This window comes from Schistocerca nitens, chromosome 2 (assembly GCF_023898315.1).
Source record: "Schistocerca nitens isolate TAMUIC-IGC-003100 chromosome 2, iqSchNite1.1, whole genome shotgun sequence".
NCBI lineage: Eukaryota > Metazoa > Arthropoda > Insecta > Orthoptera > Acrididae > Schistocerca > Schistocerca nitens.
In genome coordinates this window covers 1,010,250,153-1,010,266,418 of record NC_064615.1, presented here as the reverse complement: position 1 = coordinate 1,010,266,418, position 16,266 = coordinate 1,010,250,153, and positions in this window count along the sequence as shown.

Below are 16,266 nucleotides of genomic sequence, written 5' to 3'. Positions count from 1 at the left end.
CGTTTCCACTTCACTACCACACTGGAAACAGAGGACCTAGGGATGTTAAGGTTTCCACACTTCTGTACTCAAGATTTCTACAGACGTATGATACAAGTGACACCCAATCACCTGACCACTTTCGAAGTCCGTGAGTTACGCGGAGCGCCCCATCCTGCTTTCTCAAGATGTCTAATGACTACTGAGGTCGCTGATATGGAGTACCTGGCAGTAGGTGGAAAGGGGAGAGGTGGGGGTAAAGTGGGCAGGGGTCGCAACCCTCGGCCTGGCCACTGGCCACCGGCCACCATGTCCCGTTCCCACCTTCCAGAAACCAAGGAAACTTTAGGGAACGTGGAGCAGAGGTACAATGGACATCAATGGTTTATTTGCTTTCCTTTTCGTTCCTTTTTGGTATTTTTATTTATTTATTTATTTTTGTCATACCAGGAAACGGGCGACACGCGAGGAGGAGAGCAAAGCGAGAGGTCAGAATAATTGAGGCTATCAATCTATAGTTATTCCGAGAAGATCATTCTTATGACCAGTGAATATATCTGTTCCTCGTGTGGAAGGGGCGGGGATCAGATCTCCATGACAGGAACACCCCAACTTTAGGGCGTTTTAAGGAAGACACTGCAAAGGAAGTTGGAGAAAAACTGTCCGTAATTTGGATCGCGGACAACTGTACAATGGCGTTCATCAAGCAACTGCCAAAAGTCAAGGATACTTTTCCCGCCATCAGCAACGAGGAGTGTTCTGTGTGTCCAAAAATCCACTTCCCAGAGTTCGTCTTCACTTGCGTGAAGTATCCCGCGTACGGGAAGAGGAGCAGTTTAGTAGGCATCTGTTGAGGAGTCGTGCGTGTAATTAGAGACATCATCTGTCATACCAAGCACCAGACACCTCTTGCCTATCTGCACGCAAGGCATTGCTCATATGTGTCCAAAAAGTCACAGGCGACACGCAACGGTATGTCTGCGAGGTGAATCCCTTGGAGGCGTGACCGGCATAATTGCTTCTCATTTACAGTAATGTACCACGCAGACCGGACGTCAGTGTCAAGATAAGGAGCGCTCACCGATTGCCAAACGGCACGCCTGTCGACGTGGGGATGCTTCCACGCAACCACATTCAGTGACCTATGCTGCTGAAGAAAGCCTTAGACGGCCTTCGTGGATATCAAGAGCACTGGCTATATCGCAGTACAGACGTACCTCAGCTCCAGGAAAAAGGTTACCATGAGAAAAAGATTGAATAATCAACGAAAGGATAACGTTCTACGAGTCGGGGCGTGGAATGTCAGAAGCTTGAACGTGGTAGGGAAACTAGAAAATCTGAAAAGGGACATGCAAAGGCTCAATTTAGATATAGTAGGGGTCAGTGAAGTGAAGTGGAAGGAAGACAAGGATTTCTGGTCAGATGAGTATCGGGTAATATCAACAGCAGCAGAAAATGGTATAACAGGTGTAGGATTCGTTATGAATAGGAAGGTAGTGCAGAGGGTGTGTTACTGTGAACAGTTCAGTGACCGGGTTGTTCTAATCAGAATCGACAGCAGACCAACACCGGCAACGATAGTTCAGGTATACATGCCGACGTCGCAAGCTGAAGATGAACAGATAGAGAAAGTGTATGAGGATATTGAAAGGGTAATGCAGTATATAAAGGGGGACGAAAATCTAATAGTCATGGGCGACTGGAATGCAGTTGTAGGGGAAGGAGGAGAAGAAAAGGTTACAGGAGAATATGGGCTTTGGACAAGGAATGAAAGAGGAGAAAGACTAATTGAGTTCTGTAACAAGTTTCAGATAGTAATAGCGAATACCCTGTTCAAGAATCACAAGAGGAGGAGGTATACTTGGAAAAGGCCGGGAGATACGGGAAGATTTCAATTAGATTACATTATGGTCAGACAGAGATTCCGAAATCAGATACTGGATTGTAAGGTGTACCCAGGAGCAGATATAGACTCAGATCACAATGTAGTAGTGATGAAGAGTAGGCTGAAGTTCAGGACATTAGTCAGGAAGAATCAATACGCAAAGAAGTGGGACACGGAAGTACTAAGGAATGACGAGATACGTTTGAAGTTCTCTAACGCTATAGATACAGCAATAAGGAATAGCCCGGTAGGCAGTACAGTTGAAGAGGAATGGACACCTCTAAAAAGGGCCATTACAGAAGTTGGAAGGAAAACATAGGTACAAAGATGGTAGCTGCGAAGAAACCAAGGGTAACAGAAGAAATACTTCAGTTGATTGATGAAAGGAGGAAGTACAAACATGTTCCGGGAAAATCAGGAATACAGAAATACAAGTCGCAGACGAATGAAATAAACAGGAAGTGCATGGAAGCTAAGACGAAATGGCTGCAGGAAAAATGTGAAGACATCGAAAAAGATATAATTGTCGGAAGGACAGACTCAGCATACAGGAAAGTCAAAACAACCTTTGGTGACATCAAAAGCAACGGTGGTAACATTAAGAGTGTAACGGGAATTCCACTGTTAAATGCAGAGGAGAGAGCGGGTAAGTGGAAGGAACACACTGAAAGCCTCTATGAGGGGGAAGATTTGTTTGGTGTGATAGAAGAAGAAACAGAAGTCAATTTAGAAGAGATAGGGGATCCCGTATTAGAATCAGAATTTAAAAGAGCTTTGGGGGACTTAAGATCATATAAAGCAGAAGGGATGGATAACATTCCATCAGAATTTCTAAAATAATTGGGGGCAAGTGACAACCAAACGACTATTCACGATGGTGTGTAGAATGTATGAGTCTGGCGACATGCCACCTGACTTTCGGAAAAGTATCATCCACACAGTTCCGAAGACGGCAAGAGCTGACAAGTGCGAGAATTATCGCACAATCAGCTTAACAGCTCATGCATCGAAGCTGCTTACAAGAATAATATACAGAAGAATGGAAAAGAAAATTGAGAATGCGCTAGGTGACGATCAGTTTGGCTTTAGGAAAAGTAAAGGGACGAGAGAGGCAATTCTGACGTTACGGCTAATAATGGAAGCAAGGCTAAAGAAAAATCAAGACACTTTCATAAGATTTGTCGACCTGGAAAAAGCGTTCGACAATATAAAATGGTGGAAGCTGTTCGAGATTCTGAAAAAAGTAGGGGTAAGCTATAAGGAGAGACGGGTCATACACAATATGTACAAGAACCAAGAGGGAATAATAAGAGTGGACGATCAAGAACGAAGTGCTCGTATTAAGAAGGGTGTAAGACAAGGCTGTAGCCTTTCGCCCCTACTCTTCAATCTGTACATCGAGGAAGCAATGATGGAAATAAATGAAAGGTTCAGGAGTGGAATTGTAATACAAGGTGAAAGGATATCAATGATACGATTCGCTGATGACATTGCTATCCTGAGTGAAAGTGAAGAAGAATTAAATGATCTGCTGAACGGAATGAACAGTTTAATGAGTACACAGTATGGTTTGAGAGTAAATCGGAGAAAGACGAAGGTAATGAGAAGTATTAGAAATGAGAACAGCGAGAAACTTAACATCAGGATTGATGGTCACGAAGTCAATGAAGTTAAGGAAATCTGCTACCTAGGCAGTAAAATAACCAATGACGGACGGAGCAAGGAGGACATCAAAAGCAGACTACCTATGGCAAAAAAGGCATTTCTGGCCAAGAGAAGTCTACTAATATCAAATACCGGCCTTAATTTGAGGAAGAAATTTCTGAGGATGTACGTCTGGAGTACAGCATTGTATGTTAGTGAAACATGGACTGTGGGAAAACCGGAACAGAAGAGAATCGAAGCATTTGAGATGTGGTGCTATAGACGAATGTTGAAAATTTGGTGGAGTGATAAGGTAAGGAATGAGGGGGTTCTACGCAGAATCGGAGAGGAAAGGAATATGTGGAAAACACTGATAAGGAGAAGGGACAGGATGATAGGACATCTGCTAAGACATGAGGGAATGATTTCCATGGTACTAGAGGGAGCTGTAGAGGGCAAAAACTGTAGAGGAAGACAGAGATTGGAATACGTCAAGCAAATAATTGAGGACGTAGGTTGCAAGTGCTACTCTGAGATGAATAGGTTAGCACAGGACAGGAATTCGTGGCTGGCCGCATCAAACCAGTCAGTAGACTGATGACCAAAAAAAAGTAAAAGAAGGGCGGCGGGAAGTCTGAAAGTGGGATAGGTACTGAGAGGTGTAGCGCAAGAGCCTCCAGTAACAGGCTGATAAGGCACGTAGGACAAAGGTGGCACAACGCCATGTGAGAGCCAATGAAAAGGACTACCGCTCTGTCAGGCATATGATACAGATCCATACCGTCCCTGCACCGTGGGAGGGTGAGGGTGTCGTACCTTATCTTGAACAGCAAACCGTGGCAAACAATGAACCCAATGTCCCCAGCATGCGGCGGACCATGGATGGCGGAATAGGAAGTGTCTATGCCACGTGGGGGATACGTGACGCCAAATATGCATTCACATATTGTGTCCGTTGCAGAAGTCGGAGTGTCCGTAAACGGCGATATAAGAGCCCAGCTCGTAGTTGGGAAAGTAGGCCCGCTCGATTTGCGGACGTTAATGCAACTACCAGAAGCTTCGCTGTAGATGGTAACCCATGCCAATTACTCCCTAACGTCAGCACCGCTACCAAGAACGATGACGAGATCGTCTGCATAAGCAGTGTAGCTGAATGAATGGTCACCGACAGACGTCCCAGAAAGGCATTGACAGAAGCCGCAGAGAAACGGTTCCATGGCGAGAGCATACGCCAGTGCAGAGAGCGGGCAGCCTTGACGCACTAATCGACGTATTTTAATGGGAGGAGCGAGACGGCCATTGTAGATTGCATAGCTCCACGAAGGAGACACATTACGACGTCGATTGTAGTATCAGGGTATCCCTTACTGCGGAGCATTCCTTCCAGGTAGTTGTGATTCACGTGATCGAACGTCTAGCTGAAGTCAAGAGCTGCCAAAAGTTGTAAGTAGGCTGTTTAGGTATTCTTATTGGTAACGCCACGTAGCGCTCTGTATGAAAATCACTGGCTGTGCTGTGTGCAGTCTGTGGCTAGTTTGCATTTTTGTCTGCCATTGTAGTGTTGGGCAGCTGGATGTTAACAGCGCGTAGAGTTGCGCAGTTTTTTCTCTGCCTCGTGATGACTGGGTGTTGTGTGCTGTCCTTAGGTTAGTTAGGTTTAAGTAGTTCTAAGTTCTACGGGACTGATGACCATAGATGTTAAGTCCCATAGTGCTCAGAGCCATTTGAACCATTTGAACCAGTTGCGCAGTTGGAGGTGAGCCGCCAGCAGTTGTGGATGTGGGGAGTGAGATGGCGGATTTTTGAGAGCGGATGATCTGGACAGAGACAGTAAATTTGTAAGACTGGATGTCATGAACTAATATATATATATATATATATATATATATATATATATATATATATATATATATATATATATATATAACGACTTTTGAACAGTATTAAGGTAAATACATTGTTTGTTATTTATCAAAATCTTTCATTTGCTAACTATGCCTATCAGTAGTTAGTCACTTCAGTAGTTTGAATCTTTTATTTAGCTGGCAGCAGTGGCGCTCGCTGTATTGCAGTAGTTCGAGTAACGAAGATTTTTGTGAGGTAAATGATTTGTGAAAGGTATACGTTAATGTTAGTCAGGGCCATTCTTTTGTAGGGATCAGATTGCGTTGCGCTAAAAATATTGGGTGTCAGTTTAAGCACAGTCATGTATAATTTTTCTAAGGGGACGTTTCAAAGTCAAGCCATATGACGAGCGTGAGCAAGAGCGGTTATGTCCCGATAGCGGCAGAGGACAGTGCGGATGTTATTGGTACCTCCCAGGGAAGTTTGATCGGGGGAAACCACTTACCGAGCCTTCCGTTTAGCCTCGCAGCCAACAGCCGGGTAAAGATCTACGTGTCGCAGTTGAGTAACGTCAAGGAGCGGTAATCGGACATCAGTGGGGTGTCCCGAGGCTTGCAGATGGGAATGAGGAACCCATCGAGGAAAACGTCTGGAATCGGCACGAAAGGTTACGCAAGGTCCTGACAAATTTCCTTCCACACTGGTGACAGAAGCGGACGAAATGTCCGATAAAACTCCAGTGGGAAGCCATGAGGGAGGGCGACCAGTTCATAGAACCCCTTGGATAGCACAATGGACTTCGTCCTCTGTAACGTTAGCAAGCCAATCCATCGTCGCATCTCCGGGAACCGAGCCAAAGGATAGTCTGGAGATCCCCGTAATATTGATACTGCGTAATATAATGTGCATGGAGGGGAGACCCTATGTCCCGTTGGGTATCGAAACGCCGCCCATCATCGGTCGTAAGAACACTAATCAGAGTTCTCCGACGGTGGCGTCGTTCCGCTGTGACATGATACATAGATGGACGCTCCTGCACTAACCATTAGTGTGTGCGCGCCCCGACCATAGCTACTTCATGGTGAAGGCGAGAGAGGGATGTGAGCTGCGCCTTGACGTGATTCACCATCTCCTGGCGCTCTGGCGAATAAGGCATCATAGTACATTCCTAGAGAATGGTGAAATAGAATTCCTGAATTAGTTGCCGCCATGACGCAACCTCCCTTCCGTAACCAATCAAGGCCTTGCGGAGGGCAGGCTTTGCACAGAGCGCCTAGCAAGACATCGCAGACATAGCGGGATTTCAGCGTCGACGACAAGATATTTACATGATCTCTATGAGCTACTGGCAGTCGGGTGAAGTAAGTTGGATCGTGTTCATTTTCCTCGATCCATAGCTGCGGCGCACCCTTTGGCGGCGGATACTGATGGCACATGGTCAGAGAACGCAGCGGGCAAGGCTTCAGCAGCCTTCACCCGACTGACTATACCGCGGGAGATGTAAACACGATCGAAGTGGCTCGAAGAATGGCTAATGTAATACGTACGCCCCGGACGATCGCCATGAACACGCTCCCAAGAATGCACAAAGCTGAGGTGCTGGAGAGTTGTCGCTAGCGCCCTGAACAGAGGGTGACGTGGTAGTTAGTCTTTGGGTGACTGGGTCCAGCTGAAATCGTCTCCCATGATCAATGCATCCTACCGCCCCAGGAAAGAAGGCGTCACTGTCTCGGAAAAGAAGGTGGGACGTTCATGGCGGCGACCCGAAGCAGACGGGAGCATAAACATTGACCATCCTGACGCCACTAAATCTGAAAGCCACACCTCTGGCACCAGGGAGATAGGCAACTGCATCTTCGAGGATACCGTGACGTAAGACGATCGCCACACCACTACCAGTAGGGGAAGCACGAGAGACATGTGCTATGAAACGATGGGGAGTACACAAAGCTGAAATGTGCACCTCCTCAAGGAGAGCAACGTCAAAGTCTGGAGCATACAGCATGTGATGGAGTAAAGCCAGTGAGTGGCGTACGCGAGTGGTGCTGTCATTGAGCGTGGCTATGCGACAAGATTGGAAAGGTGGCATCGCTAATTACTGCGACCATGCGTGTTTTACGACCATACTCTGCATTACACCATATCCTGAAAGCTTCATTCGTAGTTGTATTAATAGCTAACATTTAATTATAACAAACTGTTGTAGGAAAAAAGCGTTTTTGATGGATCCTCAGTGTGGTATTGGTTCAAATGCCTCTGAGCACTATGGGACTTAACCTCTGAGGTCATCAGTCCCCTAGAACTTAGAACTACTTAAACCTAACTAACCTAAGGACATCAGACACATCCATGCCCGAGGCAGGATTCGAACCTGCGACCGTAGCGACTGTGCTATTGCGCTGAAACGATATACTTTCATAATACGAAAGTTACAATAATTCTTTAAGCACCAAAATGACGTTTGCCGTCATTTTAGTACAAGAAATAATACAATCAACGACGGACTTTCGAGAGAGACCGCAATTTACTGGGACTTAGAAACGGCGTATATACACACGGGCTTCAACTGCAAGCCAATATGGCGTCCGCGACTGTGTACAGAAGAGAGGTGGCGGGGATGTAGTGTATGTGGCGTTCTCCCATCTCACTGGTCTACTGTAAAACGCGCGTTCAGAATAGCGGAAATTCTAGATATTGATTTGCTCTTTCGCTATGAGTCCCCAACCTACTTATTCCGCGCTACAATGTCAGAAATTCGACAGACTCAGCGCTCAACGTTCAGATGCACAGTTCCTGCGCCGTCGGCCTTAGGTTAATTCAAGACTGTAGCGACAAGGAAGACAGCTGGCCACAATGTAAGAGCAAACTTCAGACTTCTCGTGTGATGAAAATGGCGGGACCCTGGATGACGGGGTGACCCCTAGGAAACAGATAGCTCTTATTTTTTCTTATTGGTGAGGCATACGTTCTTAATAGACCTCATTTTTCCGCGTGGGATGAAAACAGGAAAAAAATTACTATTTATAAAAGAACAATCTCTAACGAAATATTTTCCAGTGCCTGTGCACACTGTGCGAGTATATCGTTGCTTGAAAGTCTTAGGATATTATCTACGATTTTCAGTTACAAAGATTATTCTTTTGCGCTATGTTTCTTTTTCTGTGACGTTGTGCTATCAATTACAAAAGTGACTGAAACAGTCAATCCACGCATTTTTGTGTGTTGCTAACTATAAATTATCTAACTCCGGTATAACTCAATTGAGAGCCTAGAAACGAGCAAACACTACTAGGAATAGTCTTTTGAAATCTGGATAATTTAACTAATTAATAAGGTATAGCGTTGGACATGCATGCTGTCTAATTACTTAACAACAGTGTGCAACAAGGAAGTGTTATAGCGTAATTAATATACCGAGAATCGCAACACGTAAATTAATTCTGTCGGATAATGGAAATTACATTTCCGCTGCACGCAGGTGGCAAGTGAAATCTGTTTACTGGTTCAGAATTCTAAATCGGGTCCCCGCCTCTCCAGGGCAGTTTTATTTCGATAAAGCTTTTCCCTGGCAGCGTGCGTACGTTGCTGAAAGGCTGCGCGGATTTGGTTTGAATTCCACTGCTTGTGGTGGCGCTGCTTTCCTCCCTCTAAGATACACATAAAAGTAAACACTGCAACAACATCCACATACCTCCAGGTAAGTCTAATTCGCGATGACGTACCAAGGGAAACTATCAGCATCATCAGTGGAATGTTGTACAGGTCTCTTTAAATTATACTGTTGTGTGAGGGGTTTCAGTCAAACGACTGAATTATTACACCCTACCGTTATAAAAGTTCTTCGACTTGAGCAGTATATCAACAATAGAGCAAGCTGTACATTACCTGACATAGGATTACGAAGACAAGAATTCGCATTCTATTATTATGTATTATCGACTCACCAAAACTGTTTACTGAAACAAGGACCATTGGGAAGAATTTACTGCCGAACGTAACAGAGAATACTACACTGCCCACTCCCATGATTTAATTTCCATTTTTTTAGTAATGCTAGAGGTTTTTAACTAAGACCCGGTCGTACAATTTATGTGAAACTACTTTCAACATTTTGTCATGTACACATTTCCTCTATCCTGCCTTTTTCTCATATTGTCTCTAAAACTATTTTAAAAAGTTCTTCTTGTGTCGCTAATCTGGATGAGTGATCGTCATCGTTCGTATGCCACGTACATACAGTCCATTTATAATACGTAACGAATGTAATTGCACAAAACAATAATAAAACGACTAAACATTACTATCGGGGTTTCTAATGCATTCCACCGCTGTGGCAATGGCATTCCTAAAATCATTTCACGTTGTCTTATAGTGTCATAGGACACTCCTCTCTTACATGTCAGATTGTTTCAGTGCGCCACAGTCACAGCTCGGAGACTCCACAATCCTTCATGTATAGAGTACGTCAGACCAAGACCTGTGAGTGTTCTGTTTAACTGGCCTCAGAGTTTCCTGTTAAGGGGAGCCGGAGGTGGTCAAATCCAAAAAATTACGATTTTTTTTTCGATACCGAAAATTAATTGGAACATTCCTCTTTAATGTAAACTTTGAATTATTGTTCTACTCGCCCTAGAAGTGGAGTTATTACCATTTTCCCCTACGCCTGCAGAGGAAATGGGCGGCCGCTGAATGCATCTAACACCCTCACGTGACTTCCTGGCGAACTGCTTGGGATTTTCTCGGCCTGTTATACAGCGAGTGTGCAAGGGTTGGCTACATTGTTTTCTGTGACAAATATTACCCGTATTTCCTTACAGCTTACTCCTATTTTCCTCAGAATTTCGAACATCTTGTGAAGTGTTGGCAGAAGAGCCAACACCGTGTTGCTAGAGGAGGCCGAAATGCACGCGTTTAATTACACGCAGACTGGCGTGAGGTCTGGAACAGGACAATGTCTTGAGAATTGCAAATAAAGTACGTAGATGATGTAATACTTAACTTTAATCCATAATTGGAGTACATCGCTCTTGATGATACAAAAGTATACTAAGTTCAATATAATTGGTAATGGCGCCTTGCTAGGTCGTAGCAAATGACGTAGCTGAAGGCTATGCTAACTATCGTCTCGGCAAATGAGAGCGTAATTTGTCAGTGAGCCACTGCTATGAACGTCGGCTGTACAACTGGGGCGAGTGCCAGGACGTCTCTCTAGACCTGCCGTGTGGCGGCGCTCGGTCTGCGATCACTGACAGTGGCGACACGCGGGTCCGACGTATACTAATGGACCGCGGCCGATTTAAAGGCTACCACCTAGCAAGTGTGGTGTCTGGCGGTGACACCACATTCCTCCCCCGCAAATCGGCGTATGGTTGTGTTATAAGGCTTCCGCCCGCCGTGGGGAGGACCCCATGTTGACGTATGCGACGAGGTGGGGAGCCGAACAACAGGCGAGGCTGTGCCACCCGCACCCGGCCATTCGGTCCGAGGGGAGCTAGGAAACGCCTGAAAACCTAGTCCAGGGTGCACGCCAACATGCGGTGTATGCGCCCGTAGAGAGACAGGAGGGGCCAAAGAGTCGACCTCCATCGGGGCGGTGCACCCGACGGGCGAAGACGAGTTCCATGTCGGAGGACAGCTGGTCACGGGAAGCGATCGGCGGCGCGTGACCCAGGGAGGCGCCCGGCGGCTACAGCGACGTGTCCACTGCGGGCGTCGCCGGCGGGAGAAAAGGCGGCGGCGGCGGCGCGTCGCCATGGGGCAAAATGGAAGGCAGCGTCGGTAACACCTGGGGATGAGGCGAGCCAGTAGATGGGTCCCCAGGGCGCTGACCTGACGGCACCGTCGCTGAAAGCAGACGGGGAGCGGCAGAACCCGTGCGGCGACAGAGGCGCAGCTGATCGAGATGCCGACGCACCTCACCAGAGGCTCCCAAAACCAGATACATAGCGCGGCCGAGGCAGCGAAGAATGCGCCCTGCGAGCCAACGCCGTGAACCTCGATAGTTGCGATAGTAGACAACGTCGCCTGGGGCAAAAGCAGGTGGCTGCCGCTGCAAAGGAACCTGATGCGGCGGATGCAGCAAAGACATCAAGGTTCGATGAGGACGACCGTGGAGCAACTCAGCCGGCGAGCGACCATCTCGGGGCTGAGAGCGATACGAGGACAAAAAGAGCAATAACGCGTCCTCCCGAGAATGCGACTCTCTCAACTTCAACATCTGGGACTTGAAAGTCCGAACCAATCGTTCAGCGGCACCGTTGGACGGATGTGAAAACGGCGTGGATGTCAGATGTTGAATACAATTGGCCTTGCAGAATGACTGAAATTCTGCGGACATGAATTGTGGGCCATTGTCTGCGGAAGACCTTCAATGCAAAAGATAGCGGATGGTGGCAGATGACATCGTGGAAGACATCCTGACAACAAAAGGAAAATTACTGAATGAATCTACCACAACCAACCATCGAGCATTCCAGAATGGACCAGCAAAATCGATGTGCAAGCGTTGCCAAGGGGAAGTGGCTGGTGGCCATGCAAAGAATTTCCGCGGTGGTGTGGATTGTTGTTCGGCACACGCCATGCAAGAAGAGCACATATTCGTAATCGCGGCATCGATTCCGAACCAAGTACAGTGCTGACTAGCAAGTTGTTTCGTTCGCACTATACCCCAATGTCCTTGGTGGAGAAGCCGTAAGACAGAGGACTGTAACGAACGTGGGACCACGACCCTGGACTGATCATTATCAGAACGCAACAGCAAAACACCACGTCGTACAAAAAGTCGCTCCTTGTGAGCAAAAAAATCGGCGAACCAACGGATCCTCGATCCGTGACTTTGACAAGGGCCATTGCGTAGCAACAAAACGCAAAACGGTAGCAAGGACAGGGTCAGCAGCTGTGGCTGTAGCTACACGACGAAAATCAATCGGAAACGATTCGACCACGTCATCGGTTTCCGAGTCAATGAACATGCAAGCAAGTTCGGAAGAATCGAATGCTCTATCCTCAGCAACAGGCAAACGGGACAACGCATCAGCGTTTCCGTGCTTAGCAGTGGACTGATACAAGATATCGTAGCGGTACTGCGAGAGGAAAATAGACCAGCGAATGAATTTCTGCGCTGTACGTGGAGGTACAGGCTTGTTCGGATGAAAAAGCGACGTCAAAGGTTTGTGGTCTGTGATGATGGTAAAGTGACGACCATACAAGAAATCATGAAACTTAGTAACACCAAATACGAGAGCCAAAGCTTCTTTCTCAATCTGTGAATAATTTCTTTGCGCAGACGAGAGTTATTTGGACGCAAAGGCAATAGGGCGATCATGCGATCCATCTTTGTGCGCAAGCACAGCACCGATCCCGAAATCCGATGCATCTACCAACAACAAAAGGGGTTTCTGGGGATCGAATGGCGTAAGGCAAGTATTTGAAAGAAACGCCGATTTCAACTGGCGAAAGGCGCGTTCGCATTCCGTCGTCCAGACGAACGGAACACCTTTACGGCGTAAGCGATGAGGCGGAGCTGAAATGGAAGAGGCCTGGCGCACAAATTTGTTATAGTAATTTATTTTTCCCAGCACACTCTGTAGCTGCTTCAAATTCTGCGGCGAAGGCAAGTCCTGTAGGGCACGGCGGTGCTCTGGACTCGGTGGATGCCTTGGGCGTTTATTACATGTCCCAGATAGGGTAAGGCACTAGCAAAAAACACACATCTATCCTACCGCAAGCGAAGACCATTTTGTCGCAAGACCTGAAATAATGTTCTGAGATTGGCTAAATGTTCTTCTTCAGTCTTTCCGGAGAACACAATATCGTCCAGATAGTTTGCTGCAGTAGGGACCGACGCACAAACTGTTTGCAGATATTCCTGAAACAAGGCAGGGGCGGATGCACACCCGAATGGCAGTCTTTTGAATCGATACAAACCAAGATGCGTGTTAACCACCAAGACGCGCTGGGATTCGTCATCCACTGGTATTTGCAAGTACGCATCTGCTAGGTCCAACTTCGAAAAATATTTATCCGGGCACAGTTTGTCAAAAAGATCTTCCGGGCGGGGTAAAGGATAAGTTGCAATCACTAGTTGTGGATTCACTGTTGCCTTGAAGTCCACACAAAGTCTCAATTTTCCGGAAGTTTTTGGCAAAATTACTAAGGATGATGCCCAAAGAGTAGACTGCACACGTTCAATCACACCTTGTGATTCCAAATCGTGTAATGTTCGTGCGACCTCATCACGCAATGCGTGGGGAACATTGCGCGCTCAGAAAAATTTCGGTTGCGTGTTTACTTTCAGTTCCAAATGGGCTTCATAGTTCTTAGCGCAAAAGGCCCGGTGCAAAAATGTCTGCAAATTCGTCACATAGACGAGAAACACTGGCTGAAGGCACAGTCTGGTTCACTGATAGGACCTGATTGACTATAGACAAGTTAAACAACTGAAATAAATCGAAACCAAACAAGTTCACTGCAGAAGAAGAACGAAGTACGTAAAATGACACAAGTTTTGTTTGTCCCTTGTATGTTGCAAGAAGGCTGCACTGTCCTAACACAGGGATCTTGTGACCCGAATATGTAGTTAGCTTAACATTTGCGGCACGCAACGGAGGTGTGCCCAGTTGTTTGTACGTGTCTTTATTGATCAATGAAACTGCAGCTCCGGTATCGAGCTGGAATGGTATCATGTGGCCATGAATTTCCAAGTCTACAAAAAGTTTATTGCCCTTCTGACGACAAGAGCGACTGTCTCGTGCAACGTGAACAGACACTGGTACAGAATCACTTGCTAATTGACGTGATTTCCGGCGACGTCGACGCACACTTTTTGTGGGACGAACACAGTCACTGTTAGAGAGAGTGGCACTGGGCGGAGTGGAATTAACTACATGAATTTCCATGGGTGAAGGGTCACGAGCCTGAGTAGTCTTGGTTCGATTCCGATTCCGGCGCGAAGCAAAGGGCCTGGAATGGTAGTTAGTGTCGGATCTAAGCTTTTTCTGGCAAACACTCTGAACATGTCCTTTTTTATTACAGAAAAAGCAAATAGCTTGGCGTGACGGGCAATTGTCACGCGAATGTCTAGTTGCACACCGCGGGCATGACTTTAGCACTGCATTTGCTTGCTGGCGCGGCAAACGTAGCGGAGAGCTTGGCGGAAGCTGCGCGGACGAGCGTGAGGGCTGTTTACTGTTCCGTGCAGCTCGCCCGGCGGGCCGGTTAACGTGACACACGGCTGGCGAAGTTGCAAATGATTCCTGAGCAAAGTCAAGTGTGTCCTGCCGATCCAATATGTCTATCACTTGTTGAAGGGAGGGATTGACTAGTTTCAAAATCTGTTCCCTTATACGAACATCAGAAACGTTCTGTGCAATTTCACCACGCACTATAGTATCTGAATAAGGGAGGCCACATTCACACTCAAAAGCACAATCCCTAGTAAGACCTTGTGAAGTTGCAACCCATTCCCGATTAGTTTGACCGGCCGTACGTTTGGTATGAAAGAACGTATACCGTTTGGCAACTACATTGACTGATTCTTTGAAATATGCATCTAATGCAGACAAAATTTCGTCGTAGGACAGAGTTGCTACGTCGCGTCGGGGAAATAATTTCACTATCACTCGGTACGTGTGCACCCCGACGGATGCTAACAAAAAAGGCTGCCGCTCGTTACCTTGAATTCTGTAGGCGGCGAGATGGAATCCAAATTGGCGTGACCACTCCGTCCAGCTTTCCAGTGCCGCATCAAAAGGACGAAAAGGTGGTGCAACTGCGTGTTGTGGCTGCGGTAGCGGTGGAGCGGCGGCGGCCGCATCGTTTTGCATTGCACGTTGACCCTGGACGAGCTGTCCAAGGGCATCCAATAACGCCTGCGTCTGCTGATTCTGCAAGCGATAAAATTCGGACAGTACATCTGGAGATTGTGGCGAAGCCATGACACGTAAATTAGAGCAATACGACCGTTAAATCTTCGTCGCCAATGTAAGTGTTGGCAGAAGAGCCAACACCGTGTTGCTAGAGGAGGCCGAAATGCACGCGTTTAATTACACGCAGACTGGCGTGAGGTCTGGAACAGGACAATGTCTTGAGAATTGCAAATAAAGTACGTAGATGATGTAATACTTAACTTTAATCCATAATTGGAGTACATCGCTCTTGATGATACAAAAGTATACTAAGTTCAATATAATTGGTAATGGCGCCTTGCTAGGTCGTAGCAAATGACGTAGCTGAAGGCTATGCTAACTATCGTCTCGGCAAATGAGAGCGTAATTTGTCAGTGAGCCACTGCTATGAACGTCGGCTGTACAACTGGGGCGAGTGCCAGGACGTCTCTCTAGACCTGCCGTGTGGCGGCGCTCGGTCTGCGATCACTGACAGTGGCGACACGCGGGTCCGACGTATACTAATGGACCGCGGCCGATTTAAAGGCTACCACCTAGCAAGTGTGGTGTCTGGCGGTTACACCACATCTTGCTCCATTTAATATTGTCGTACATTTTTGTGCCGGTTACGATGCCACGTTTTAGTAACCGTGTATAAAAGAAGAGGAAGAACGTAGGGAAAAGAAAATTAACACTAATACCAAGTTGCGATACTAGAATGAATAAGAGCGCGGAACATCGTCTCTTTGCTGTTTACCGTTTCGAATTAGTTCAGTGTTGCGCCTGTTGTTGGTAGTATTATACTTCTTGTGTAAAGCGGGTAATATGCAGTATGTACAAGAATCAGGAGGGAACAATAAAACCAATTTTTCATTACTTGGCACAGCCAGAATTGTTACACAAATATCTACACGGAAAGACGCAGAATCCTAATGAGAGTGTAAACAATTTGATTTGGAAAGTGATTCCTAAAAGGGTGTTTGTAAGCATAAAAACACTGCACTTTGGCATTTATGATGCAATAGCAAC